Source organism: Giraffa tippelskirchi, chromosome 6, assembly GCF_054371585.1.
Source record: "Giraffa tippelskirchi isolate mGirTip1 chromosome 6, T2T-mGirTip1v1.2.pri, whole genome shotgun sequence".
Classification (NCBI taxonomy): Eukaryota; Metazoa; Chordata; class Mammalia; order Artiodactyla; family Giraffidae; genus Giraffa; species Giraffa tippelskirchi.
Window position 1 is genome coordinate 123,636,719 of NC_137280.1, and position 27,035 is coordinate 123,663,753.

A 27,035-nucleotide genomic window follows, 5' to 3' on the forward strand; every position below is an offset into this window, starting at 1 on the left:
AGGCACTTCACTGGGACTGGGTGGGAAAGGACAGGGAACTGCTCACTTTTCCCATGGAACACTCAGGAGACCAGTAAGAGTAGCTGGACCCAGGAATAATTCTAGTTTGTGTCACTGCCTAGTACCATGAAGACAGGTTATAAATGTTCAACAAATATTTATTGCATCTGGGATACATTGCAGAGTGAACATATAAATTACAATTGAGCCTGACACAAGTTATAAAAAAGATATTAATAAAGTACTACAAGAGTAAGAAGCTTAAAAATAGAATAAGCTCAAATCTCAGAGTTCATACATAAATGCATGAGCCAAGAGAAGAGTCCAGCTGGACAGAGAGCAGCCAGCACTCACAGGAGCCTGGCTTCCTTCTTGGGACAGATCTAACCAGGTCAAGTATGTACAGAAGGGAAATTCCATGTCCCCCAATCTCCAAATCTTTAAAAGCCCTGTTTGAGAGCCACCTTCCCAGGGGAATTAGCTCTGAGCTCAAGCCTATTGAGCTGCTAAAATCAGTGTTCAGGGCTGGGCCTAAGCAGACTGTCTTTATTCTCATGGCCCCAAAACAAGGAGGACCACTGTAAAAGCAGAAAGTTTGAAATCCAGGGATCAGATTGGGTGGTAGGATCCCATTGGTCCCTTCTGTTTGTTTCCCTGTATTACTCTTGGAATTGAGCAGAAGTAAATTTTAAATTTCCTTTTAAATAAGTAAACAACCACTAAAAATGCCTTTTGTCCCTTAAAGCTCTGTTGGAGAGTTTCCAAGTTCCCTCCTCTGCTCCCCAGAAGAGCAACACCTTTGAAAGATAAAGGGCCTGAGGAACCCTCAGGAAAAGAAAGAAAACCACAGCACCCACCCTAGGGCCCTAGCTAGGCGGAGATTTATATGTTCAACCCCTTCTTTAACAAGCAAAATGCATGAGTGGATCATTTCTCCTCTGATCAACCTTTTTCAGTCTCCCACAAGCCTGATACCTAGCTGTGTGAAAGCTTCCTGGCATCAGGAATTGGCTCACTGGTCTCTCTGGGTGGCCCTAGAATGTTGAGTGTCAGGAGTTGGAGCCCTAGCTCTCTGTCTCACCACCCTATTCTCCTGCTCCCCTCCTCTCTGTGTGCTCCCCAATCCCAGCTCTCACCATACATTTTAAATACTGCTGCCAGCAATCACTTCTGGACTCTAGACATTTTATTTGCTTGAACATGAGTATCAAGCTGCTACTGCCACTGCTAAGTCACTTCAGTCGTGTCCGACTCTGTACGACCCCATAGACGGCAGTCCACCAGGCTCCACCGTCCCCGGGATTCTCCAGGCAAGAACACTGGAGTGGGTTGCCATTTCCTTCTCCAGTGCATGAAAAGGAAAAGTGAAAGTGCAGTCTCTCAGTCGTGTCCGACTCTTAGCGACCCCATGGACTGCAGCCTACCAGGCTCCTCCGTCCATGGGATTTTCCAGGCAAGAGTACTGGAGTGGGGTGCCATTGCCTTCTCCGGAGTATCAAGCTACATGCCAGCAATTGACTGTGAGGATACAGCTATGATAATATCCCACCTGTTCTTACCCTCAAAGAGCTCAAAGTCAGATGAGAGATTCAGAAATGTAAACAGATCAAATCAACTCAGTCCAGCAAGGGCCATAAAACAGAAATATTAACAAAGAGCTATAAGAATAAGCCCACTCTGTTTACACTGCTGTCTATCTTTTCAGATCCCTTATGTGAATAAAACTCTTTCACATTCGTCATCTTGTTTCTTTCAGACAGCCCTATGAGGCAGATGGGGCCGATTTTTATCCCCATTTTACAAACAAAAGAAAACCTCTTCTCTCTGAACTCTTCTGAGCTGTGCTGTCCAACACAGTAGCCAATAGCCATGTGTACTATTTAGATTTAAATTAATTAAAATTAAATAAAATTTAAAACTCGGTTTCTTAGTTACACTGGTCACATTTCAAGTGCTCAAAAACCACATGTGGCTAATGTCTACCATATTGGACAGTGCAGATTATGAAACATTTCATCATTGCTAAAAGCGCTATTGGACAACGGTGCTTTAGAGGTCCCGAGAGCCTGAGAGGCAGTGCAAGGGCAGGAGTGTAAAGCAGACAGAGCTCTCTGCATTCCTGGAAAAGTAAATCAAGAGCCAACATGGAAGAAGCAAGAAGCTGATGGGGTACTTCCAAGGAGACCAAGAGGAACTGGCCATCAGAGCCAGGGTTCTCTACTTCCTAGGCTGCACTCACAGGCAAGGAAGGGCAAAGACCAGATGACCTCTGCCCTGAGACCTGGCACACTTGAGCCCATAAACAGCTTCCTTGGTGGCAGTCAGAAATTTTAAATCTCTCTATCCCAGGAGACATCAAGGACCCCAGTGTCTGTGCTTTGCTCTGTCTCTGATGCATTTCTGAAAAGGAAAATTTTAAAAACAGTGTTTTCAGCCCCAGTGAAAGGCTTGTGAGGCCTCTGGATAGCAACCTCCCACCTGCTAGAAGGCTTTGGCATCTCTGGAGGGGTTGACCAGAAAAAAGGTCAGTAAATTTAAGCTGCAATTGCTTTCAGCTGAACAGGCCTCTCTGGCTCAAAGGGAAAACATGCAAAAGAAGAAACTTAGAAGACAGACAAGATTTCAAAGGGTTCTCACCAAACAACTTCCACTGAGGCCAAAGTTAAACCCCAAGAACCCCAAGGAACACCTTCAACCACACACCGACTGAAGTACACAGACATCTGACACAAACTGCCTACAGTTGCTCACAAAGGCATCAAATCACAGGAACACACACACAGTTAGGGCAGACACAGCTATAGCTACATAACAAAGCATCCACATTTATTTAACAATTTGGGCAGGGCTTGGTAGGGAAGAACAGACTCTGCTCTGTGCACTGTCCCCTTGGGCTGGCTCCACTAATGCACAGTGCTCAGACATGGCTGGCAGGTAGGACTTCAGCTCGGGGTGTCAGCCAAGACACTGATAAGTGGCCTCTCCCTGTAGCTGCTTGGCCTCCTCACAATTTGGTGGCTGGTTTCCAAGAATGAGCATCCCAGGAGAACCAAGCGTTAAGGTGCCTGGTATTTTTATGATCTAGCCTCAGAAGTTATGCAGCATCATTTCTGCCACACGCCATTGGTTGAGGGAGTCATAGAGGTCTGCCTACATTTGAGGAGAAGGAAGGGGAGCCCACCTCTCGATGGGAGGAGTGTCACCATAATCTTGTAAAGAGAACATGTGGGATGTGATATATCACAGCAGCCACCTCTGGAGAATACTATTGGCCACAAGCCCCATACCCTGGCACAAATGCCCACACTCATGCACCCAGATTACACATCCAGATTCATAATACACACTGCACACATACATGTTTACATGTATAGATAAATTAAAACATCCTGCATTTACATATATGAACTCTGTTACATATTGCTTGCACATTGCCACAGACAATTTCTCTATAATTACACAATGAGACATATCTAGTAAAACACGCAAACATAGATGTATAAAGTAGCCTTGAAAGCCAATCGGAGATCCTAGGGAAACCAGACTAGTGACAGATGGAGTATAACCCAGATGTCAGCTGTCCCCTCATTCTGCTCCATTTCCCCACCAAGAAGCCATACTGCAAAAGCATCAGGGTGAAACGCAGGATATAGTGAAGGCATTGTTGGGTGATGGGGGAGGACATTAATACCACACACCCTGCAGCAGATAACCTGACAGCCTACCTGAGCCATTCCTCCCCCACCTTCATGTACATGCCTCACCTATGTCACCTCCATGGATCGTATTTTACCATTTTCTCTCCCTTGCACAGTACCCAGTCATCTAGTTCACATCTCTGTCTCCTAGATTTTCCCTCAAGCTTCCAAATTCGTCACCCACCCCTTAACCATACAGTTCAGGTTTGCCCAGGCCCATAGTAAAGGACTGATGTAAAGACAAACAGGCAGGACTGGAACTGGAACCAAGTGCTCTGAAAACAGGCTACTCTTTCATCTCTCCTTCTCATGGACCACTTGTTCTCTTACTCTTGACATCTGCATCACACTGAGATGTCTAACTGGCCAAGACAGTTTAACTGTACATTCCAAATTTGGGGCAATCCCGGTTGACTGTAATAGTTCATTGCAATCTCCAAGGCCCACCTCTGGAAGAGCCCTAAGAATCAGGCCACTGCAGGTCCACCGTAGGGCAGGGAGCCTATGTGGATCTGATACTGGTCCAGTCTGTGCCTATCCCTATACAAGGGCCATGCAGGGAACTGCAGGAGGGATGGTGTCTGCTACAAGGGAATCCTGGGCATGGTGGGTACAGTGACTGACCACACTAACACAGACTGGGATCAGCAAGCCAATGATGGAAGAACACTTCCCTCCTCTGACACTGGCCTCAGTAAAGGTCTCCAAGCACCAAAGCTTTGTGAGATCACATGTGGAGAATAAGGCCTGCCATGTGGCATGTCACAGAACACTGGATCATTAAATTCAATATCGCTGTTAGCACAGAGCCTAGATTTGGGGTTGTGGAGTAATTTAAGAACAGACTTTGAAATCAGACAGACATATTTTAAGTCCCGACTGCTCCTCACTAGCTCAGCAAGTTGCTTTAACCTTAACCAACATCAGAGGTGTGTTTCCTTATTTGTAAAAAGCATATAATTTTAGTACTCACCTCAATAATTGTTATGGAGATTAAATAGGATAATATATACAAAGCATTCAGCCTGGTGCTTAGCACAGTAACAACTGCTGAGTAGTTCTTAGCCTTTAGTACTATTCTTTTCCATGCCTGTTGGCCACACAGACATTGTGCTAGAGTCTGGGCAAAGTTAAATGACACAAATATATACTCGTGGGTACTTACAGACTCACACAGGGATCCTGCTTTATATCCTACTTATATTCTAAGTAATTATCCCACTCCCAGATGTACACACACTACACATGCATTATACATCATGCTCAGAATGTATAGGAGCTTTTGTGGAAAGGTTGGAAGAAGAGGTATTACTCAGGCAGACAAATCCTCCCTCCAGTCAAAAATGAGACACACAAAAAATGAAAGGTATGGCAATGCCTCTGGGACAGAGGGTTTCGGGGGGGGGGGTCTTCCAAGGAAAAGGATACTGCATTTTCTGAGTTAGGTAAGAGTGACAAGTTGAATGTGGTTTCTCTCAGCAGTGTTTTTATTACCCCATATGTTGGAGCACACAACGGGCCAGCTCAGGTGACAAGGGGCTGGTCACATGCAACTAATCATTCTTATTTGTTTACCTAGTGTGGTTTCTCATTTCCCAATGGCCTCTGCAGAGACGCCTAGGGTGGGGGGAATTGGCACCAAGATCATTATGGAATTATGATACCCACCATTAGAGCCACTATGGAGAAATAAATCTTCCCTGGCTAGAATTTCACTACATGGCCATGGTGCACCCTTCTAATGTCTGTTCCTCAGGAACTGAGCTGAGGAGTAGGGTAAGGTTGAGGGGTCCTTCCCCATCTCCTGAGGGTCTAGGGGTTCTGGCCTTGTCCACTCCTCATCCTAAGGAACAATAACAATAATGACAATCTAAAGTTAAACAGAACTTTACAGTTTATAACACTTTCTCAGACTCACTATACCATTTAATTCTCACAGGAATCCTGTGAGATACAGGATACATTGTCCCTCATTAACCAAAAAGGAAACTAAAGTTCAAACACTCTGAGAGATACGACACAGTAGAGAAGACCCATGGTAGTCCCAAAAGGGAACATACGGAAAGGCGTGCTTCTAAGAGTTCAATCAGACCTCAGCCTTGATCAAGCTGCAAATCTAATATTTTTTATTACAAATAGCTCAGATTTTATCTACCAGAGTGTATTCATTAGTTAACTAACTTATTGAGTCCATATACCAGGTGGTGTGCTAAGAGTTGGCAATATAATGGTGAGAGAGCGGACTTAGTCCTCAAGTTAATTAAGGAAAGTCTCAACGTTTTTGCATTCCTGTCATTCAGAGGTGGGTTATATTTCCCCTCCCTTTGAATCTGGCTTGGCCTGACTGCTTTGACCAATGGGGCATAGAAAAGGTGACACTCTCCAATTATAAGCCTTCTTTGAGAGTTTCCATTTTGGTTTTTGGGATATCTGAGCCACTCTTATTAAAGTCCAGTCACCCTGAGGGATAGACAGTGTGGACAGGGGCCCAGCTGAACCCAGGCTTCCAGCTATCTTACCAAGATACCAGATATATGAGTGAAGCCTTCTTGGACCCTCTCGACCAGACTAGCTTCTAGCTGAGTGCCACTGAGAAGTGCCAGTTAATATCACATGGAAAAATCATCCAACCAAACCTCTCCTGAAGTCCTGATGCATAAAATCATGAGATGTAACAAAATGGATGTTTTGGCAAACCTTTTCTGTAAAGGGCCAGATAGTAAGTACTTTAGGCTTTGTGGGCCATGTACCATCTCTGTCACATATTATTCTTTTTGGGTGGTTTCTTTTATAACCCCTTAAAAATGTGGAAAAAAAATTCTTAGTTTTTCAGTTATACAAAAACAGGTGGTAGGCTAGATCTGGCACCAGAGTCCTACTAAGCCAGCCTCTGCTGTAGGCCACTAAGGTTTGGAGTAGTTTGTTACTTAGAAATAGCTAACTAGAACAGTCCATTTCTTCATGAAGCTAGAAGACTTCAAGGAAGACAACATAAAACAAAAAAAAAAATAGTTACTAATTAATCAAATTGCTACACATGCTCCAGGTGCCATGGGACTTTAACATTACTGATCAGTTCAGTTCAGTTCAGTCACTCAGTTGTATCAGACTCTTTGTGATCCCATGAACCACAGCACACCAGGCCTCCCTGTCCATCACCAACTCTCAGAGTTTACCCAAACTCATGTCCATTGAGTCGGTGATGCCATCCAACCATCTCATCCTCTGTCATCCCCTTCTCCTCCTGCCTTCAATCTTTCCCAGCATCAGGCTCTTTTCAAATGAGTCAGCCCTTCGCATCAGGTGGCCAAAGTATTTGGAGCTTCAGAATCAGTCCTTCCAATGAATATTCAGGACTGATTTCCTTTAGGTCTGACTGGTTGGATCTCCTTGCAGTCCAAGGGACTCCCAAGAGTCTTCTCCAACACCACAGTTCAAAAGCATCAATGGCTCCCCACAAAAGCAACATTTAAACTGAGACTTGAAGGATGACTAGAAGTTTTCAGGTGAAAAGAAACAAAGGAGAATATACTGGGCCCACCATTTTGGATCAGTGTGGGACTCTCTGAAGGGCAGTGCTAGTTTCAGAGCCCTCTCTTGGATTGACCAATGATTTCTTCCTCCATCCAATCTTCTTCTGCCTCCTTTCTTTCATAAATATTGTTCCCTAATAAACATCTGGAACCCTGAACTCTGTCTCAGTTCCTTTCTCTGGATAACCCAACCCATGACACTTGCTAAAACAAAAAGGGAATTTATTGACTAATGTAAGTGGAGAGTCCACAGGTATACTCCTGAGTTTCAACAGAGGTAGACTTAGAGCTCCAACTAGGGTGACCAATGTGGAACAACGGATTTTCAGTCCTAAAATCAGGAAAATCACACACAAACTCCAATGTATAACCAGGTCTTGAGGACTTCCCTGATAGTCCAGTGGTTAAGAATCTGCCTGCAAGGAGATCAAACCAGTCAATCCTAAAGGAAATCAGTCCTGAATATTCATTGGAAGGACTGATGCTAAAGCTGAAGCTCTAATACTTTGGCCACCTGACGTGAAGAACTGACTCATTGGAAAAGACCCTGATGCTGGGAAAGATTGACGGCAGGAGGAGAAGGGGATGACAGAGGATGAGATGTTGGATGGCATCATCCAACAACACAATGGACATGAGTTTGAGCAAGCTCCGGGAGTTGGTGATGGACAGGGAAGCCTGGTGTGCTCCAGTCCATGTGGTTGCAAAGAGTCAGACATGACTGAGCTACTGAACTGAACTAAATGTTGTACAGTTATCACCATTATCTAATTCCAAAACATCTTCAGCACCTCAAAGAGAAACCCCACACCCATTAGCGATCATTCCCCATTCTCCCTCCCTCCAATCTCTGGCAGTCATGAATATACTTTCCATCTCTATAGATTTACCTATTCTGGATATTTCATATAAATGTAATCATACAATATATGGCCTGTCTTCTTTCACTTAGCACAGTGTTTTCAAGTTTCATCCACATTGTAGCATGAACTAGTGCTTCATTCCTTTTTGTGGCTGAATAATATTACCTTTCTATGAATATACCAACATTTTGTTTATCCACTTATCAGATGATGGACATTTGAGTTGTTTCCATCTTTTTATTGTTATGAATAATGCTGCTATGAACATTCACATACAAGCTTTTACTTGAAGACCTGTTTTCAATTCTCTAGGTATATACCTAGGAGTAGAATTGCTGGGTCATATGGTAACTATCCATGTCCCCATTTTTCAATCAATCACTGTGGCCTGGTCATAGCAAATACTCTCTTCCAACAACACAAGAGAAGACTCTACACATGGACATCACCAGATGGTCAACACCGAAATCAGATTGATTATATTCTTTGCAGCCAAAGATGGAGAAGTTCTATACACTCAGCAAAAACAAGACCAGGAGTGACTGTGGCTCAGATCATGAACTGCTTATTGCCAAATTCAGACTTAAATTGAAGAAAGTAGGGAAAATCACTAGACCATTCAGGTATGACCTAAATCAAATCCCTTACAATTATACAGTGGAAGTGAGAAATAGATTCAAGGGACTAGATCTGATAGAGTGCCTGATGAACAATGGACAGAGGTTCATGACACTGTACAAGAGCCAGGGATCAAGACCATCCTCAAGAAAAAGAAATGCAAAAAAGCAAAAGGCTTAACTGAGGAGGCCTTACAAATAGCTGTGAAAAGAAGAGAAGTGAAAAGCAAAGGAGAAAAGGAAAGATATACCCATTTGAATGCAGAATTTCAAAGAATAGAAAGGAGAGATAAAAAGCCTTCCTCACTGATCAGTGCAAAGAAATAGAAGAAAATAGAATGGGAAAGAGTAGAGCTCTCCTCAAGAAAATTAGAGATACCAAGGGAACATTTCATGCAAAGATGGGCTCAATAAAGGACAGAAATGGTATGGACCTAACAGAAGCAGAAGACATTAAGAAGAGGTGGCAAGAATACACAGAAGAACTGTACAAAAAAGATCTTCACGACCCAGATAATCACAATGGTGTGATCACTCACCTAGAGCCAGACAATCTGGAATGTGAAGTCAAGTGGGCCTTAGGAAGCATCACTACGAACAAAGCTAGTGGAGGTGATGGAATTCCAGTTGAGCTATTTCAAATCCTAAAAGATGATGCTGTGAAAGTGTTGCACTCAATATGCCAGCAAATTTGGAAAACTCAGCAGTGGCCACGGGACTGGAAAATGTCACTTTTCATTCCAATCTCAAGAAAGGCAATGCCAAAGAATGCTCAAACTACCACACAATTGTACTCATCTCACACGCTAGGAAAGTAATGCTCAAAATTCTACAAGCCAAGCTTCAACAGTACATGAACCATGAACTTCCAGATGTTCAAGCTGGACATAGAAAAAGCAGAGGAACCAGGGATCAAATTGCCAACATTTGCTGGATCATCACAAAAGCAAGAGACTTCCAAAAACACATCTATTTCTGTTTTATTGACTACGCCAAAGCCTTTGACTGTGTGGATCACAACAAATTGTGGAAAATTCTGAAAGAGATGGGAGTACCAACCACCTGACCTGCCCCTTGAGAAATCTGTATGCAGGTCAGGAAGCAACAGTTAGAAGAGGACATGGAAAAACAGACTGGTTCCAAATAGGAAAAGGAGTATGTCAAGGCTATACATTGTCACCCTGCTTATTTAACTTATATGCAGAGTACATCATGAGAAATGCTGGGCTGGATGAAGCACAAGCTGGAATGAAGATTGCGGAAGAAATATCAATAACCTCAGATATGCAGATAACACCACCCTTATGGCAGAAAGCAAAGAAGAACTAAACACACTAAAGTGTCGGACATGACTGAGCAACTGAACTGAACTGTGGCCTGGAGAATGGAATGGTCTGAGTCACGGGCTCTAATCCTGGTGCTGAGGTTGGAGTCAGCTTCACTAGAACAACATGGACTGAAGAGAGAATGATGTTTCACCAGAAGGAAATGTGGAACAGCTAGTAGATGGGCTCTAGGCAGCAAGTCTACAGATGACCCCTGTAAATAACTACTTTTTGGAAAGCTTAGTATGAAACAGGCACTGTGCTAAGTACATGCATTATCTCATTTATCGCTGATAGCAGCTTCATGAGGGCTCTACTATTATTCTTCTTCCACAGATGAGGAAACTGAGTCTCAGAAAAGTTGAGTAAGTTGCCCAAGTTTGGGTATCTGGGAGGTGGGAATTTGAACCCAGGTCTGATTGCAAAGCAAGGTGCCAGAGGAAAAAAAGAGATTTTTAGTTATTTTAAAATGCATCTACTCAAGGCTCTTTTACTTCATTTACCCAACATTTTTATAAGCATTGTAGAAGAGTTTGTGTAACCAAAAATTTCCTTTTACATCAAGAACAGGGAAGAACAGGTTTTATAATGAAAAAAAATCACAGTTGACAATTTTTTCCTTCAGATTTCCAAGTAAGCTTCCAATTTAGTCAGATACTGCATCATTGGCATTGAAATTAAGCAGTTATATTTCTCAGAAAGGCCCCATGCTTCTTGTAACCAACCATCTTTTTCAAATTGGTCTAGCAGAAATTCAGCTAAATTTTTCTTGTCATAAGATTAGGAAATGCAGAACTCCACATCATGCTCTTAATCTCTTTCAGACATGATTTATAAGAGTTCTTATCACAGGCTGTTCTGCCATCCTCATGGTGAGGACCTGTGGCCAGGAATCTCTGATTCCTTACTTTCTGCTCCAGTAGACCAGGGCTCGAACAGTGTGAGATGGGTGGGACAGAAGACGTGAGGTAGCTGAAGAGTTGAAGGGATATATGAGGATCTGCATTTCATTGCTCCCACAACCACCACCAAATCCAAAAGGCCAGTCTTTGGAATAGCAAGGCAGAACAACTTCATATTAAGCTGAAAATTGTATTAAGTTTCATGCTAAGCTTCAGGCTTACAGCACCACTGACATCTTAAGAGACCTCTTCCCACCACTTCCTCCTCCCCAGTACACACACATCCTCACCAAAGCAACTTGCATCCTAAGCCCTTGAAAGATTTACTGTCAGTACCACAGACAAATTAGTGAATGCCTGGGCAGTTGTTTCCAAAGACAGGATGCTCATTTGCATGAGGAGTTGCATGTCATTTGCATTATATTTGCAAGTAATTTGCATATCATGTCTGCCCTGTCAAAATGCACATAAATCCTTTATACTTCTGCTTTTTTATTTTCTAAAAAGGACTACGCCTCCACATCCTGCCCAGATTGTCTGGTAAAATTACAAGTTGAGTATTCCTAGCTTGATTGTGAAAAGCCTCACATGCCATGCTAAGGAGATCTCCCCAAGGATATCAGAAACCAGTTTGAGATGCTTCATTCATTTGCTTATTCACAACAAATCTTTACTGAACATCTATGATGTACAAGACACTGTAGTGGGTGTTGGGGATATATCTATGAACAATGAGATAAAAATAATTACAACATTAAAAGTTAAATGCTGTCATTTCAGAAGACCACTTGGCACGAACCCAATCAATAAGTGCAAACAAACACTAAAATCTCCAAGTGCTTGGTTAAAAGGTAGTCATCTGGATCTTACAGCCTATGCTTACACTTCTTAATTAATTCTGAAATTAAATAATAAATTTCTTAAAGGGTACTGAAGACCCCAGAGAATACATCCCCAGTGATCCATGAATCCCAGGTATGAGACACATTGATTCGAGAGTCATTAAAAGATCTAAACAAGGAAATGACCTGGGTTTGTGTCTTAGATCATTCTGGCAACTACATGGGGGGTGGGGGGGACTGGAAGCAGTTTCAGATCAGAGGCTAAAAGATCAGTGAGACACTTCAATAGCCCAAGTGTGACTCAGATGTGGCACTGTCCATACTGCCAGCCTCATGAACCCTGGATCCCTCAATGGCATCTGTCTGAAATCAAGTCACACCACTTACATCATGGCTTCAGAAGTTTTACATAAAAATTCATGCAGTCTCAGAGAGGGGTCACAACATACATCATTCACTTGAAAAGTCAGCTCTAGACGTGTCTATCCAAATTCTCATAGGTAGCCATACCATAAGTGGAAGATTCTTCTCAACTCTTCCATCACCCAGCTCTCAACTGACTCTAGTGTCTCTCTTCATCTTTTAAACTCTGGGACTCCAAAAACATCATGCTTTAATTTTGTGGAGCAATTCAACTTCTATCTCAAAATGGAGTGTTTGAAAACAAAGGGCCCTTCAGTTTTAGAACCTATGCTATGGAAGATAATAAATAAATTAGAAAAGAAAATCTGCCCTTAAGAAAAATCTAGTAACATCACAAGCACGGAAATTGAAACTTTAATCAGAAATATCCCAGCAAACAAAAGCTCAGGACCAGACGGCTTCAGAGCTGAATTCTACCAAAAATTTAAAGAAGAGCTAACACCTATCCTACTCAAACTCTTCCAGAAAATTGCAGTGGAAGGTAAACTTCCAAACTCATTCTATGAGGCCACCATCACCCTAATACCAAAACCAGACAAAGATGCCACAAAAAAAGAAACGTACAGGCCAATATCACTGATGAACATAGTTGCAAAAATCCTTAAAAAAATTTTAGCAAACAGAATCCAACAGCATATTAAAAAGATCACACATCATGACCAAATGAGCTTTATCCCAGGGATGCAAGGATTCTTCAATATCCGCAAATCAATCAATGTGATACACTACATTAACAAATTGAAAGATAAAAACCATATGATTATCTCAATAGATGCAGAGAAAGCCTTTGACAAAATTCAACATCCATTTATGATAAAAACCCTCCAGAAAGCAGGAATAGAAGGAACATACCTCAACATAATAAAAGCCATATATGATAAACCCAAAGCAAACATTATCCTCAATGGTGAAAAATTGAAAGCATTTCCCCTAAAGTCAGGAACAAGACAAGGGTGCCCACTCTCACTACTACTATTCAACATAGTTTTGGAAGTTTTAGCCATAGCAATCAGAGAAGGAAAAGAAATAAAAGGAATCCAGATAGGAAAAGAAGAAGTAAAACTCTCACTGTTTGCAGATGACATGATCCTCTACATAGAAAACCCTAAAGACTCCACCAGAAAATTACTAGAGCTAATCAATGAATATAGTAAAGTTGCAGGATATAAAATTAACACACAGAAATCCCTTGCATTCCTATACACTAACAATGAGAAACAGAAAGAGAAATTAAGGAAACAATTCCATTCACCATTGTGACAAAAAGAATAAAGTAAAACAAAAGACCTATATATAGAAAACTATAAAACACTGATGAAAGAAATCAAAGATGACACAAATAGATGGAGAAATATACCATGTTCACGGATCGGAAGAATGAATATAGTGAAAATGAGTATACTACCCAAAGCAATCTATAGATTCAATGCAATCCCTATTAAGCTACCAACAGTAGTTTTCAGAGAACTAGAACAAATAATTTCACAATTTGTATGGAAATACAAAAAACCTTGAATAGCCAAAGCAATCTTGAGAAAGAAGAATGGAACTGGAGGAATCAACCTGCCTGACTTCAGACTATACTACAAAGCTACAGTCATCAAGACAGTATGGTAATGGCACAAAGACAGAAATATAGATCAATGGAACAAAATAGAAAGCCCAGAGATAAATCCAAGCACCTATGGACACCTTATCTTTGACAACAGAGGCAAGAATATACAATGGAGAAAAGACAATCTCTTTAACAAGTGGTGCTGGGAAAACTGGTCAACCACTTGTAAAAGAATGAAACTAGAACACTTTCTAAAACCATAAACAAAAATAAACTCAAAATGGATTAAAGAGCTAAACATAAGACCAGAAACTATAAAACTCCTAGAGGAAAACATAGGCAAAACACTCTCTGACATAAATCACAGCAGGACCCTTTATGACCCACCTCCCAGAGTAATGGAAATAAAAGCAAAAATAAATGGGACCTAATTAAACTTAAAAGCTTTTTCACAACAAAGGAAACTATAAGCAAGGTGAAAAGACAGCCTTCAGAATGGGAGAAAATAATAGCAAACGAAGCAACAGACAAAGAATTAATTTCAAAACATACAACCAGCTCCTGCAGCTCAATTCCAGAAAAATAAATGACCCAATCAAAAAATGGGCCAAAGAACTAAACAGACATTTCTCCAAAGAAGACATACAGATGGCTAACAAACACATGAAAAGATGCTTAACATCACTCATTATCAGAGAAATGCACATCAAAACCACAATGAGGTACCATCTCACGCCAGTCAGAATGGCTGTTATCAAAAAGTCTACAAACAATAAATGCTGGAGAAGGTGTGGAGAAAAAGGAACCCTCTTATGCTGTTGGTGGGAATGCAAACTAGTACAGTCACTATGGAGAACAATGTGGAGATTCCTTAAAAAACTGGAAATAGAACTGCCATATGACCCAGCAATCCCACGGCCAGGCATACACACCGAGGAAACCAGAATTGAAAGAGACACATGTACCCCAATGTTCATCACAACACTGTTTACAATAGCCAGGACATGGAAGCAACCTAGATGTCCATCGACAGACGAAAGGATAAGAAAGCTGTGGTACACAGAAATACAAAGGATCATAAGAGACTACTACCAACAGCTATATGCCAATAAAATGGACAACTTGGAAGAAATGGACAAATTCTTAGAAAAGTATAACTTTCCAAAACTGAACCAGGAAGAAATAGAAGATCTTAACAGACCCATCACAAGCACGGAAATCGAAACTGTAATCAGAAATCTTCCAGCAAACAAAAGCCCAGGACCAGACGGCTTCACAGCGGAATTCTACCAAAAATTTAGAGAAGAGCTAACACCTATCCTACTCAAACTCTTCCAGAAAATTGCAGAAGATGGTAAACTTCCAAACTCATTCTATGAGGCCACCATCACCCTAATTCCAAAACCAGACAAAGATGTCACAAAAAAGGAAAACTACAGGCCAATATCACTGATGAACATAGATGCAAAAATCCTTAATAAAATTCTAGCAAACAGAATCCAACATCATATTAAAAAGATCATACATCATGACCAAGTGGGTTTTATCCCAGGAATGCAAGGTTTTTTTAACATCCGCAAATCAATCAATGTAATACACCACATTAACAAATTGAAAGAAAAAAACCATATGGTTATCTCAATAGATGCAGAAAAAGCCTTTGACAAAATTCAGCATCCATTTATGATAAAAACCCTCCAGAAAGCAGGAATAGAAGGAACATATCTCAACATAATAAAAGCTATATATGACAAACCCACAGCAAACATTATCCTCAATGGTGAAAAATTGAAAGCATTTCCCCTAAAGTCAGGAACAAGGCAAGGATGCCCACTCTCACCACTACTATTCAACATAGTTTTGGAAGTTTTGGCCACAGCAATTAGAGCTGAAAAAGAAATAAAAGGAATTCAGATAGGAAAAGAAGAAGTAAAACTCTCACTGTTTGCAGATGACATGATCCTCTACATAGAAAACCCTAAAGACTCTACTAGAAAATTACTAGAGTTGATCAATGAATATAGTAAAGTTGCAGGATATAAAATTAACACACAGAAATCCCTTGCATTCCTATACTCCAAGAATGAGAAAACAGAAAGAGAAATTAAGGAAACGATACCATTCACCATTGCAACAAAAAGAATAAAATACTTAGGAATATATCTACCTAAAGAAACAAAAGACTTATATATAGAAAACTGTAAAACACTGATGAAAGAAATCAAAGAGGACACAAACAGATGGAGAAATATACCGTGTTCATGGATTGGAAGAATTAATATAGTGAAAATGAGTATACTACCCAAAGCAATCTACAGATTCAATGCAATCCCTATCAAGCTACCAATGGTATTTTTCACAGAACTAGAACAAATCATCTCACAATTTGTATGGAAATATAAGAAACCTCGAATAGCCAAAGCAATCTTGAGGAAGAAGAATGGAACTGGAGGAATCAACCTGCCTGACTTCAGGCTCTACTACAAAGCCACAGTCATCAAGACAGTATGGTACTGGCACAAAGATAGAAATATAGATCAATGGAACAAAATAGAAAGCCCAGAGATAAACCCACGCACATATGGACACCTTATCTTCGACAAAGGAGGCAAGAATATACAATGGAGAAAAGACAATCTCTTTAACAAGTGGTGCTGGGAAAACTGGTCAACCACTTGTAAAAGAATGAAACTAGAACACTTCCTAACACCGTACACAAAAATAAACTCAAAATGGATTAAAGATCTAAACGTAAGACCAGAAACTATAAAACTCCTAGAGGAAAACATAGGCAAAACACTCTCCAACATAAATCACAGCAGGATCCTCCATGACCCACCTCCCAGAATATTGGAAATAAAAGCAAAAATAAACAAATGGGACCTAATTAAAATTAAAAGCTTTTGCACAACAAAGGAAACTATAAGCAAGGTGAAAAGACAGCCTTCAGAAGGGGAGAAAATAATAGCAAACGAAGCAACAGACAAACAATTAATCTCAAAAATATACAAGCAACTTCTGCAGCTGAATTCCAGAAAAATAAACGACCCAATCAAAAAATGGGCCAAAGAACTAAACAGACATTTCTCCAAAGAAGACATACAGATGGCTAACAAACACATGAAAAGATGCTCAACATCACTCATTATTAGAGAAATGCAAATCAAAACCACAATGAGGTATCATTTCACACCAGTCAGAATGGCTGCTATCCAAAAGTCTACAAGCAATAAATGCTGGAGAGGGTGTGGAGAAAAGGGAACCCTCTTACACTGTTGGTGGGAATGCAAACTAGTACAGCCACTATGGAGAACAGTGTGGAGATTCCTTAAAAAACTGGGAATAGAACTGCCATATGACCCAGCAATCCCACTGCTGGGCATATACACCGAGGAAACCAGAATTGAAAGAGACACGTGTACCCCAATGTTCATCGCAGCACTGTTTACAATAGCCAGGACATGGAAGCAACCTAGATGTCCATCAGCAGACGAATGGATAAGGAAGCTGTGGTACATATACACAATGGAATATTACTCAGCCATTAAAAAAAAATACATTTGAATCGGTTCAACTGAGATGGATGAAACTGGAGCCCATTATACAGAGTGAAGTAAGCCAGAAAGAAAAACAACAATACACTATACTAATGCATATATATGGAATTTGAAAGATGGTAACGATAACCCTATATGCGAGACAGAATAAGAGACACAGATGCATGGAACAATTTTATGGACTCTGAGGGAGAAGGTGAGGGTGGGACGTTCTGGGAGAATAGCATTGAAACACGTATATTATCGTATGTGAAACAGAACACCATTCCATGTTCGATGCATGAGACAAGGGCTCAGGGCCGGGGCAATGGGATGACCCAGAGGGATGGGATGGGGAGGGAGGTGGGTGGAGGGTCCAGGAAGGGGAACACATGTAAACCCATGGCTGATTCATGTCAATGTATGGCAAAAACTATTACAATATTGTAAAGTAATTAGCCCGCAACTAAAATAAATAAATTTATAAAATTAAAAAAAAAAAAAAAAAAGCTGTGGTACATATACACAATGGAATATTACTCAGCCATTAAAAAGAATGCATTTGAATCAGTGCTAATGAGGTAGATGAAACTGGAGCCTATTATACAGAGTGAAGTAAGTCAGGAAGAAAAATACCAATACAGTATACTAACGCATATATGAAATCTAGAAAGATGGTAACAATGACCCTATATGCGAGACAGCAAAAGAGCCACAGACGTAAAGAACAGTCTTTTGGACTCTGTGGGAGAAGGCAAGGGTGGGATGATTTCAGAGGGTAGCGTTGAAACATGTGTATTATCATACTTGAAACAGATTGCCAGTTCAGGTTCGATGCATGAAAGGGTGCTCAGGTCTGGTGCAGTGGGATGACCCTGGAGGATGGGATGGGGAGGGAGGTGGGAGGGGGTTTCTGGATGAGGAACACATGTGCACCCATGGCTGATTCATGTTGATGTTTGGCAAAAACCACTACAATATTGTAAAGTAATTAGCCTCCAATTAAAATAAATTAATTTTTTTAAAAAAGAAAAATCTAGTAAGAACCTTATCAAGAGCAATAGCTCTGTAATAGACAGAAGAGACAGAGATAGCAGAAGGAGAATCAGGACTATAGGGAGGAAAGGAAGCCCATGAAAGTGAAAGTGAAAGTTGCTCAGTTGTATCTGACTCTTTGCGACCCCATGGCCTATACAGTCCATGGAATTCTCCAGGCCAGAATACTGGAGTGGGTAGCCTTTCCCTTCTCCATGGGATCTTCTCAACCCAGGGATCAAACCTAGGTCTCCCGTGTTGCAGGTGGATTCTTTACCAGCTGAGCCACAAGAGAAGCCCACCTTGGGTTTTTAACCAGACCCTATTTAGATATCTCTGAGCTTCTAAATCAAACAATAAACCCTAACCATGTGACCAAGACCTGAAGAGAGCTGTTTGTGGCCTACCTGTTGAATCTTTGTACTTTACACAGGGTAGGGACTTACCTGGCAGTCCAGTAGTTAAGACTCCATGCTGCTAATGCAGGGGGCTCAGGTTCAATCTTTGGTTGGGGGAACTAAGATCCCACTTGCCCCACAGCTCAGCCGAAAAAAAGAGAAACAATCTAGGGTAATGGCAACCAAAAAGAGAGAAAGGTAATGGACAGGAGCCCAAGAGGAAGTACACAGCAGAAAACAAAAGAAAGAGGGAGCCAGCCATGTAGACCATAACAGAGAGGTCAACTATAAAGAAAACTGGAGAAAAGTCATTGGAACTAGCAATCAAGGTGACCAAAGGAGCAGTTTTGTGGGAGACACTGTCAATTACTCACCTCAAAGCTATTTTCCCACCCTTCTTCCTTACTGACAAGGACTATCTCCCACTATAGGGGCTCAAAAAAATGCTGGATAATTCTCAGTACTTCTTCCACCACTCCTTTAAACCTAAGGATAGACAAGTGACCTAGTTCTGGGCACTGGGACTTGAAAATGAGCCTGGAAGTTTATGGAAAATATTATCCTTTTCAATAAAATAGATATCTTCAATTCCTTCCTTTCCTGTCTTGAAAGTTATATGTGAGCTCATGTTGTTCAGCACTGTGGCTGCCGTCTTAGGACTATGAGAGGACAAACCAAAGAATGGAACAAACACCCTGAGGAAGGCAAATGAAAAAAGTCTGGATATTTTTTCTTTTTTTTTTTTTCGGGAGGTGGGGGGCTGACGAACCAGATGCCACAGCAGTGAAAGCACCGAATCTTAACCACTGGACCACCACAGAACTCTCCAAGGCTTGGCTCCTTCCTGACATTATTGAGTGGCTAAATTACCCAAACCTAAAGCTACTTATCTCTGGATTTCTTGTTATGTGAGATAAATTAATGTTCTTACTGCTTAAATTACTGTTAGTCAACTATTTCATTATTTACAATTGTGATACATTGTGAATATGGCAGCCAGAATTACATTTACTGAGGAGGGAATGGAAAACAAGAAACTAAAGATTCTTAGTGTTGTCCAGGGGTTTCCAAATGCCAGTTAATGAACTGGCTGCATTAAAATTACAGAAGGAGATTTCTAAAAATACAGTTTTCTGTCCTTTATCCCCAGAATGCTCTGATTCAGTAAATTCACCACAGAGCTCAGGGTTCTTGCTTTTTGATAAGAGCCCCAACTGGTATACCATTTTGGAAAGTTGTTAGCACTTTCTTATAAAGTTAAACATACACATATATACCTATCCTATAACTTACAATTCCACTCTTACATATTTACCTAGGAAAAAGAAAAATATATCTCTACAAAAAGATGTGTATGAGAATATCCACAGCAATCTTATTCATAATAGCTGAAACTGGAAACAAACCCAAATATCCTTAGGAGGAGAATGAAAGGGATCAAGAGCTGGGGATGATTACAAAGATAACCAAGGGACATTGGAGGCCTGACCACAACTTAAAATCAGACACTGGAGCCAATGAGCATGGTTCTGTGGTTTTCTCTAGTAGCCTGGAGGAAGGAGCAGAAAAAATTAACGTTGTCCAAGCTATGTGTGGAAATTAAAATGGTAGGGACAAAATGACAGGAGGCAAAGGAATTAGAGGCAGTGGTGAGAATGGAGGAAAAGTGACTTATCTTTGTGTAACAATGCTTTTTTTTTTTTTTCCTACACTTTGCTGCTTATAGGAAATTAGTTCCTCAAGCAGGGATTGAACCCACACCCTTGACAATGAAAGCATGAGTCCTAACTACTGGACCACCAAGGAATTCCCTGTATGAGACTGCTTATGAAACACCCCTGTCTAGGCTTCCTTTATTCTGTCCCTTGTAGCTCTGCCCTCCGTGCATTTCCTGCCTCTTTTTCCTTGGATTCAAAAGCAGGAAAAGCAGACAACCCACTTTGCACACTGGGATTGAGGCTTAGAGGAGAGAAAGTAGGAAAGGTCATTGTCAGTGTTGAGGAAAGTCGAGCAAAAACTGAGGGCAAGGCAGAGATGCCCCTGAGATGTTCAGTCTACCTGGGGATCCCAGAAAGGGCAGAGGCAAATCTGGAGTTTGTGTGGCAGCCAAGGAGGTTGAACCTGCTCTCACTGAGGGTCTGAGGAGCTGTCATCTATGAGATAAATGGTAGCCTGAAAAATTAATTGGCCTGCTCCAGACAGGAGATAAAATGAAAATTCTGTCCAAGCAGGTGTCACACTAATTTGGCAGAAGGATGGGTGCTGATTTACACATGTCAACATCCTCTTTCCATCCTCCCTCTCCCTCAGTCAGGCTGGTTTCAAGCTGCTCCCTGGGGAACAGCATCAGAGAAGTGCAGCCTTGCATGCTGAAAATGAGGCTCTCTATGGAGAGAAGTCCTGGAAAGGAGTGGAGACAGCTGTAACCTTAGAGCTCTAACTGCCCTTCCTCTCTCTCCTTGCAAGATCAGTGGAAGGAAAGGGAACAGAAACCAACACAATCAAAGGTTTACTTTGTATTCAGCCCTATGCTGAAGGCAGTTAACCTCATCTTCCTAACAACCCTGCAAGTCCAAGATCATACCCGAGTAAGGAAAGAGGAGTTTGAGTTTGGGGGAGGGGAGGCATCATATAGTTAGTGAGGGGTCATGCCGGGATCCCAGAGCAGGTCAGTCTGACACAAACTCTGAACTGTTTCTATTATAATGAGCTGAGTGGTGTTTTCTGTGTGTGTCAAAGGTCAATTGACCCTGTACGCAGTGTAGACACATACCTGTAGAACACTGACTTGCAGGAGAGGGCTCAATTTCCGTAATTCCCAGGGCACCTAGTGACACACACACAGTAATGACTGACTGTCACCCATCAACAATAACAGCAAAATAACAATGAGAACCACCACTTCTTGAGATTTAAGTACTAAGCATTATTGTAAGTGCTTTATAGGTATTATCTATTATTTATCTTCACAATAAACCTATGATGCAGCCAATGATTATCCTTTCAAGTACCCACGGAACACCTAAAAAACTGAACATATACTAGACAGAAGAGCACAACTCTTCAGATATTTTAAAAAATCAGTAAACTACTTTTTAAAATAAGAATAGAACTTAACAACAAAAAGATAATAAGGATCCCATACATTTGGAAATGACACCACCCTTATGGCAGAAAGTGAAGAACTAAAAAGGCTCTTGATGAAAGTGAGAGAGGAGAGTGAAAAAGTTGCCTTAAAGCTCAACATTCAGAAAACTAAGATCATGGCATCTGGCCCCATCACTTCATGGCAAATAGATGGGGAAACAGTGGAAACAGTGGCTGACTATTTTTCTGGGCTCCAAAATCACTGCAGATGGCGATTGCAGCCATGAAATTAAAAGACGCTTACTCCTCGGAAGGAAAGTTATGACCAACCTAGACAGCATATTAAAAAGCAGAGACATTACTTTGTCAACAAAGGTCCATCTAGTCAAGGCTATGGTTTTTCCAGTAGTCATGTATGGATGTGAGAGTTGGACTGTGAAGAAAGCTGAGTGCCGAAGAATTGATGCTTTTGAACTGTGGTGTTGGAAAAGACTCTTGAGAGTCCTTTGGACTGCAAGGAGACCCAACCAGTCCATCCTAAAGGAGATTAGTCCTGGGTGTTCATTGGAAGGACTGATGTTGAAGCTGAAACTCCAATCCTTTAGCCACCTCATGCAAAGAGTTGACTCATTGGAAAAGACCCTAATGCTGGGAAGGATTGGGGCCAGGAGGAGAAGGGGACGACAGAGGATGAGATGGCTGGATGGCATCACCGACTCGATGGACATGAGTTTGGGTAAACTCTGGGAGTTGGTGATGGACAGGGAGGCTTGGCCTGCTGTGATTCATGGGGTTGCAAAGAGTCGGACACAACTGAGCAACTGAACTGAACTGAACTGAACTAGACTCATGGGACAAAAAAATAAATCAAAATGAAGATATTTAGAAATTAAAATTAGCTGTGGGAGGTAGATAAAGTAATACTTAAAGGGAAATGTGTGGATTTAAAGGCTTATGTAAAAAAGCAAAAGCTGGAAAAAAGCATCCAACTCAAGAAATTAAAAAAGAAAGGACTAATCCAAAAGAGAGTAGGAAGAAGAAATCACAAGACAAAGCCAAATCTTAATGAATTAGAAAACAAAGGCACTATAGAAGATCAAGAAAACCTTTTGATAAGCTCAATCCAGAAAAAGATAAGGCATAAATAAACAATATGAAAATGTTTTGAGGGGGGCATACCAGCAGATATAGTAGAAAATTTTAAGTCATAACAGAATTCTGTAAAGAACTTTTAGGTCAATAATTTTTAAATTTGTAATGAGATGAATAATTTCCCTTAACATGGAGAAATAATCCTATAATGGAGATATTATATTTCTTTTCAGCAAATAAGGAAACTGAGGAACAGAGAGGAAATTATTCAAATTCCCCTTACTAGTAAGAGAGAGAATCTGGATTTGAAGGCCCAGGCAGTGGACCTCTATTTCACCCTTCTTCCCTCCCACATTTACTGAGCACCTGCCATTGTGCTAGGGATTATAGGAATAAAAGACAAAGTTCTCAGAATTCCCTGGTGGTCTAGTGGTTAGGACTCTGTGCTTCCAGGCAGGGCGTCTGGGTTTGATCCCTGGCTAGGGAGCTAAGATTCCATTCCAGGCAGGGGGGACTAGTGTCAGCAAAGGATTGAACAGGGAAGCACCATGATCCCTGGTGGGAACTAACTGCTGTCTGGTATTTCAGAGGCATACAAATCAGTGCAGGGCAGAGAATGGCAGAGGAGAGGCTAGAGAGATGGTCAAGGTTCTTGTCATTGTAGGGTAGGTGCTAAGGAGTTTTGACTTTATCTTGAAGGGTTAAGCAGAGGGGTGACACAGGCAAAGTCATAGTTTAGAATGAGCCCTCTGGCTGGAATGAGAATGGTGATGGGAGCTGGAACAAGGCTGAAGGCACAGAGATGACTTAGAAGGACATAGCAGTATCCAGGCAAGAGATAAAGAGAGCCTTCTCTAGGGCAATAACAATTGGAATAAGAAACAGGAAATGGATTTAAGAAGTATTTGAGATGTAAAATTGGCAGGACTTAGTAGTTGATTGAATGTGGGAGAAACAGGTGTGAAAGGAATCAAGAATGAGACCCCTCACCACCCAGTTTCTATCGTGAATAAGTGGAGTGCAGTTATTGGAGTAATACCAACTTCTGACTCGTTCTTGATTCATGCATACCTCTAATAATCTATTCATCTTTCTAGTCATTTATTCATTAACTTTTGACTCATACATCTATAAATCCATCCATCTATACATCTATCCTTTAGTCAAATTCTTATAAGTGTCAAAGCACCATGAAGAATATGGGTATAAAAAGATATACTATTTCCCTTATTTATTCATCCTTTCTCTAAATGTTTATTGATACCCTTCTATGTGCCAGATAATATTCTAGGTAATGGAGATAGAGCAGTGCCTTTTGGCTAAGATCAAGTGTGGAGATAGAGTAGTGAAAAAGCAAAAAAGGTCCTGCTTAAAGGACCTAATGTTCTAGTGGAAGATACAAATAGAACACTAAGAAATAATATAATTTCAGATAGTCAAATTTCTTTGTAATAAAAGAAACCAGAGTTCCGTGGAGAAAGGGCTGATTCTAGGGATGGGGCAGGAAATATACAATGTGAGCCTGGAGCATCTTGCAGTGCCAGAAACAAAGGAAGGACTCAAAAACACAATGATGGCAATATATCAAAGGGACATAAGAGCCAATGTGAAAGGGCTCACAGTAAACAAAATTGGAACAATCTGAGCAACAAAATAAAGTATTGCTGGATTATAACCTCAAGTAAAAAATAAGTATTCATGAATACTGATTTAAAAGAATTTATTGAATAAACAAACAAGGGAGAGGAGACAATTTTCTCTTGCAGAATTTCAAGTAATTTATGTAGCTGCTCCACCTTCAAGGAGGTGGAACGCAACTATCTACTCCTTAAGTGTGGGTTAACATAGTGACTTCATTCCAAAGAGTACAGTAAGGAAAGGAAGGAGGAATAACTTAACAGTGGAGAAACCTAGCAAACGTAAACTCAGCCAGGTGATAAACAATAACATCAACAGTAATATAGTTGTGCTTATTTATTTTAAGTAATAAATTTTTAGTTTATTACTTAAAATAAATTTTAATAAATACTTAAATTTTAAGTAAGTATTTATTACTTAAGAATTTATTTTAGGTAATAAATTCTTAAAGAGGATGGGAATACCAGACCACCTGACCTGCCTGCTGAGAAATCCATATTCAGGTCAAGAAGCAACAGTTAGAACTGGACATGGAAAAACAGACTGGTTCCAAATCGGGATAGGAATACATCAAGGCTGTATATTGTCACCCTGCTTATTTAACTTATATGCAGAATACATCATGCCAAATGCCAGGCTGAATGAAGCACAAGCTGGAATCAAGATTGTTGGGAGAAATATCAATAACCTCAGATATGCAGATGACACAATCCTTATGGCAGAAAGTGAAGAAAAACTAAAGAGCCTCTTGATGAAAGTGAAAGAGGAGAGTGAAAAAGTTGGCTTAAAGCTCAACTTTCAGAAAACTAAGATCATGGCATCTGGTCCCATCCCTTCATGGGAAATAGATGGGGAAACAATGGAAACAATGATAGACTTTTTTTGGGAGGGCTCCAAAATCACTGTGGATGGTGACTGCAGCCATGAAATTAAAAGATGTTTGCTCCTTAAAAGAAAAGCTATGACCAACCTACACAGCATATTAAAAAGCAGAGATATTACTCTCCCAACAAAGGTCCATCTAGTCAAAGCTATGGTTTTTTCAGTAGTCATGTATGGATGTGAGAGTGGGGCTATAAAGAAAGCTGAATGCTGAAGAATTGATGCTTTTGAACTGTGGTGTTGGAGAAGACTGTTGAGAGTCCCTTGGACTGCAAGGAGATCCAACCATTCCATCCTAAAGAAAATCAGTCCTGAATATTCATTGAAAGGACTGATGCTAAAGCTGAAACTCCAATACTTTGGCCAACTGATGCAAAGAACTGACTCATTTGAAAAGAGCCTGATGCTGGGAAAGATTGAAGGTAGGAGAAGGGGATGACAGAGGATGAGATGGTTGGATGGCATCACCGACTCAGTGGACATGAGTTTGAGTAAACTCTGGGAGTTGGTGTTGGACAAGGAGGCCTGGTGTGCTGCAGTCCATGGGGTCACAAAGAGTCGAACACAACTGAGTGACTGAACTGAACTGAACTGACTGGTTTTAAAATTAAAAATGTATTTTTTAAAAAGTTCTTTTAGAAAAATAGAACAAGATAAGGGATAGTCAGTAATAGAATGGTGCATATCTTAGATGTGCTGGTCCAGAAAGTCCTTGTTAAAGTGACATTAAAACAGAATCTGGGCAATTCCCTGGTGGTCCAGTGGTTAGGACACCATGCTTCCATTGGCAAGGGCCCAGGTTCCATCCTGGTCAGGAATTAAGGTCAGGAATTAAGATCCTATAAGCTGTGCAGTACAGCCAAGAAAAAAATTAAAAAAACAAACAAACAGAGACTAAATGAGGTGAGGGGAGAGCCCTGCAGAGATATTAGAGAATAGAGTAAATCAGGCAGTGGGGTGGGGTCAGCAAATGTAAAGATCTTGACATTAGGGCACATTTGATATGCTCAAGGTCAGTGAGCCAAGAACAATGTGAATGACAAAGCTACTTGGAGAGGTAGGCAGGGTGAGATTATGTAGAGCCTTATTTACTTATTTTGTATTTCATCTTACCTTGCGATTTTTTAAATTGTGTTAAAATACACATAACATAAAATTTAACACCTTAACCATCTTCAAATGCACAATTCAGTATTAAGTACATTCACATTGTTTTTGTGCAGTCAGTCTCCAGAACTCTTTTCATCTTCTAAAACTGAAACTCGATACTCATCATAAAGAGATATAATAAATAAATTAGTTTCTTATGACTGCCGTAACAAATTTCTATACCTTGGTGATTTAAAACTGCAAAAATTTCTTTTTCCTGTCAGAAGTTCAACATTAGTTTACATATACTATAGTTCATTCTCTTTCATTGTTGTGTAGTATTTCATGAATGAATGTACCACAGTTTATTTAGCCATTCTCCTTTTACGCACATTTTGGTTGTTTCCAGTTTGGGGTTATTATGAATAAGGTTGTTAAGAACATTCTTGTACATGTCTACACATGCACTCCTTTAACTTAGGTGTATACCTACAAGTGGAATTGTTGGATAATAGGGAAG

General features: G+C 40.6%; 1 protein-coding gene across 13 annotated transcripts in view; it reads right to left on the reverse strand.

Annotated features, from left to right (window-relative positions):
* SIL1 (SIL1 nucleotide exchange factor) overlaps positions 1-27,035 on the reverse strand; it is a 286,900-nt gene that overhangs the window by 213,815 nt on the left and 46,050 nt on the right. For 9 of the 13 annotated variants that reach the window (XM_081500943.1, XM_081500907.1, XM_081500912.1 and 6 more), the window contains exon 1: positions 4,146-4,338. The exons of the other annotated variants lie outside the window; for them this stretch is intronic. The gene's annotated coding sequence lies outside the window, so the exon portion shown is untranslated. Of the gene's footprint in view, positions 1-4,145; positions 4,339-27,035 lie in introns of those variants that run through there. 13 annotated transcript variants of the gene reach the window in all.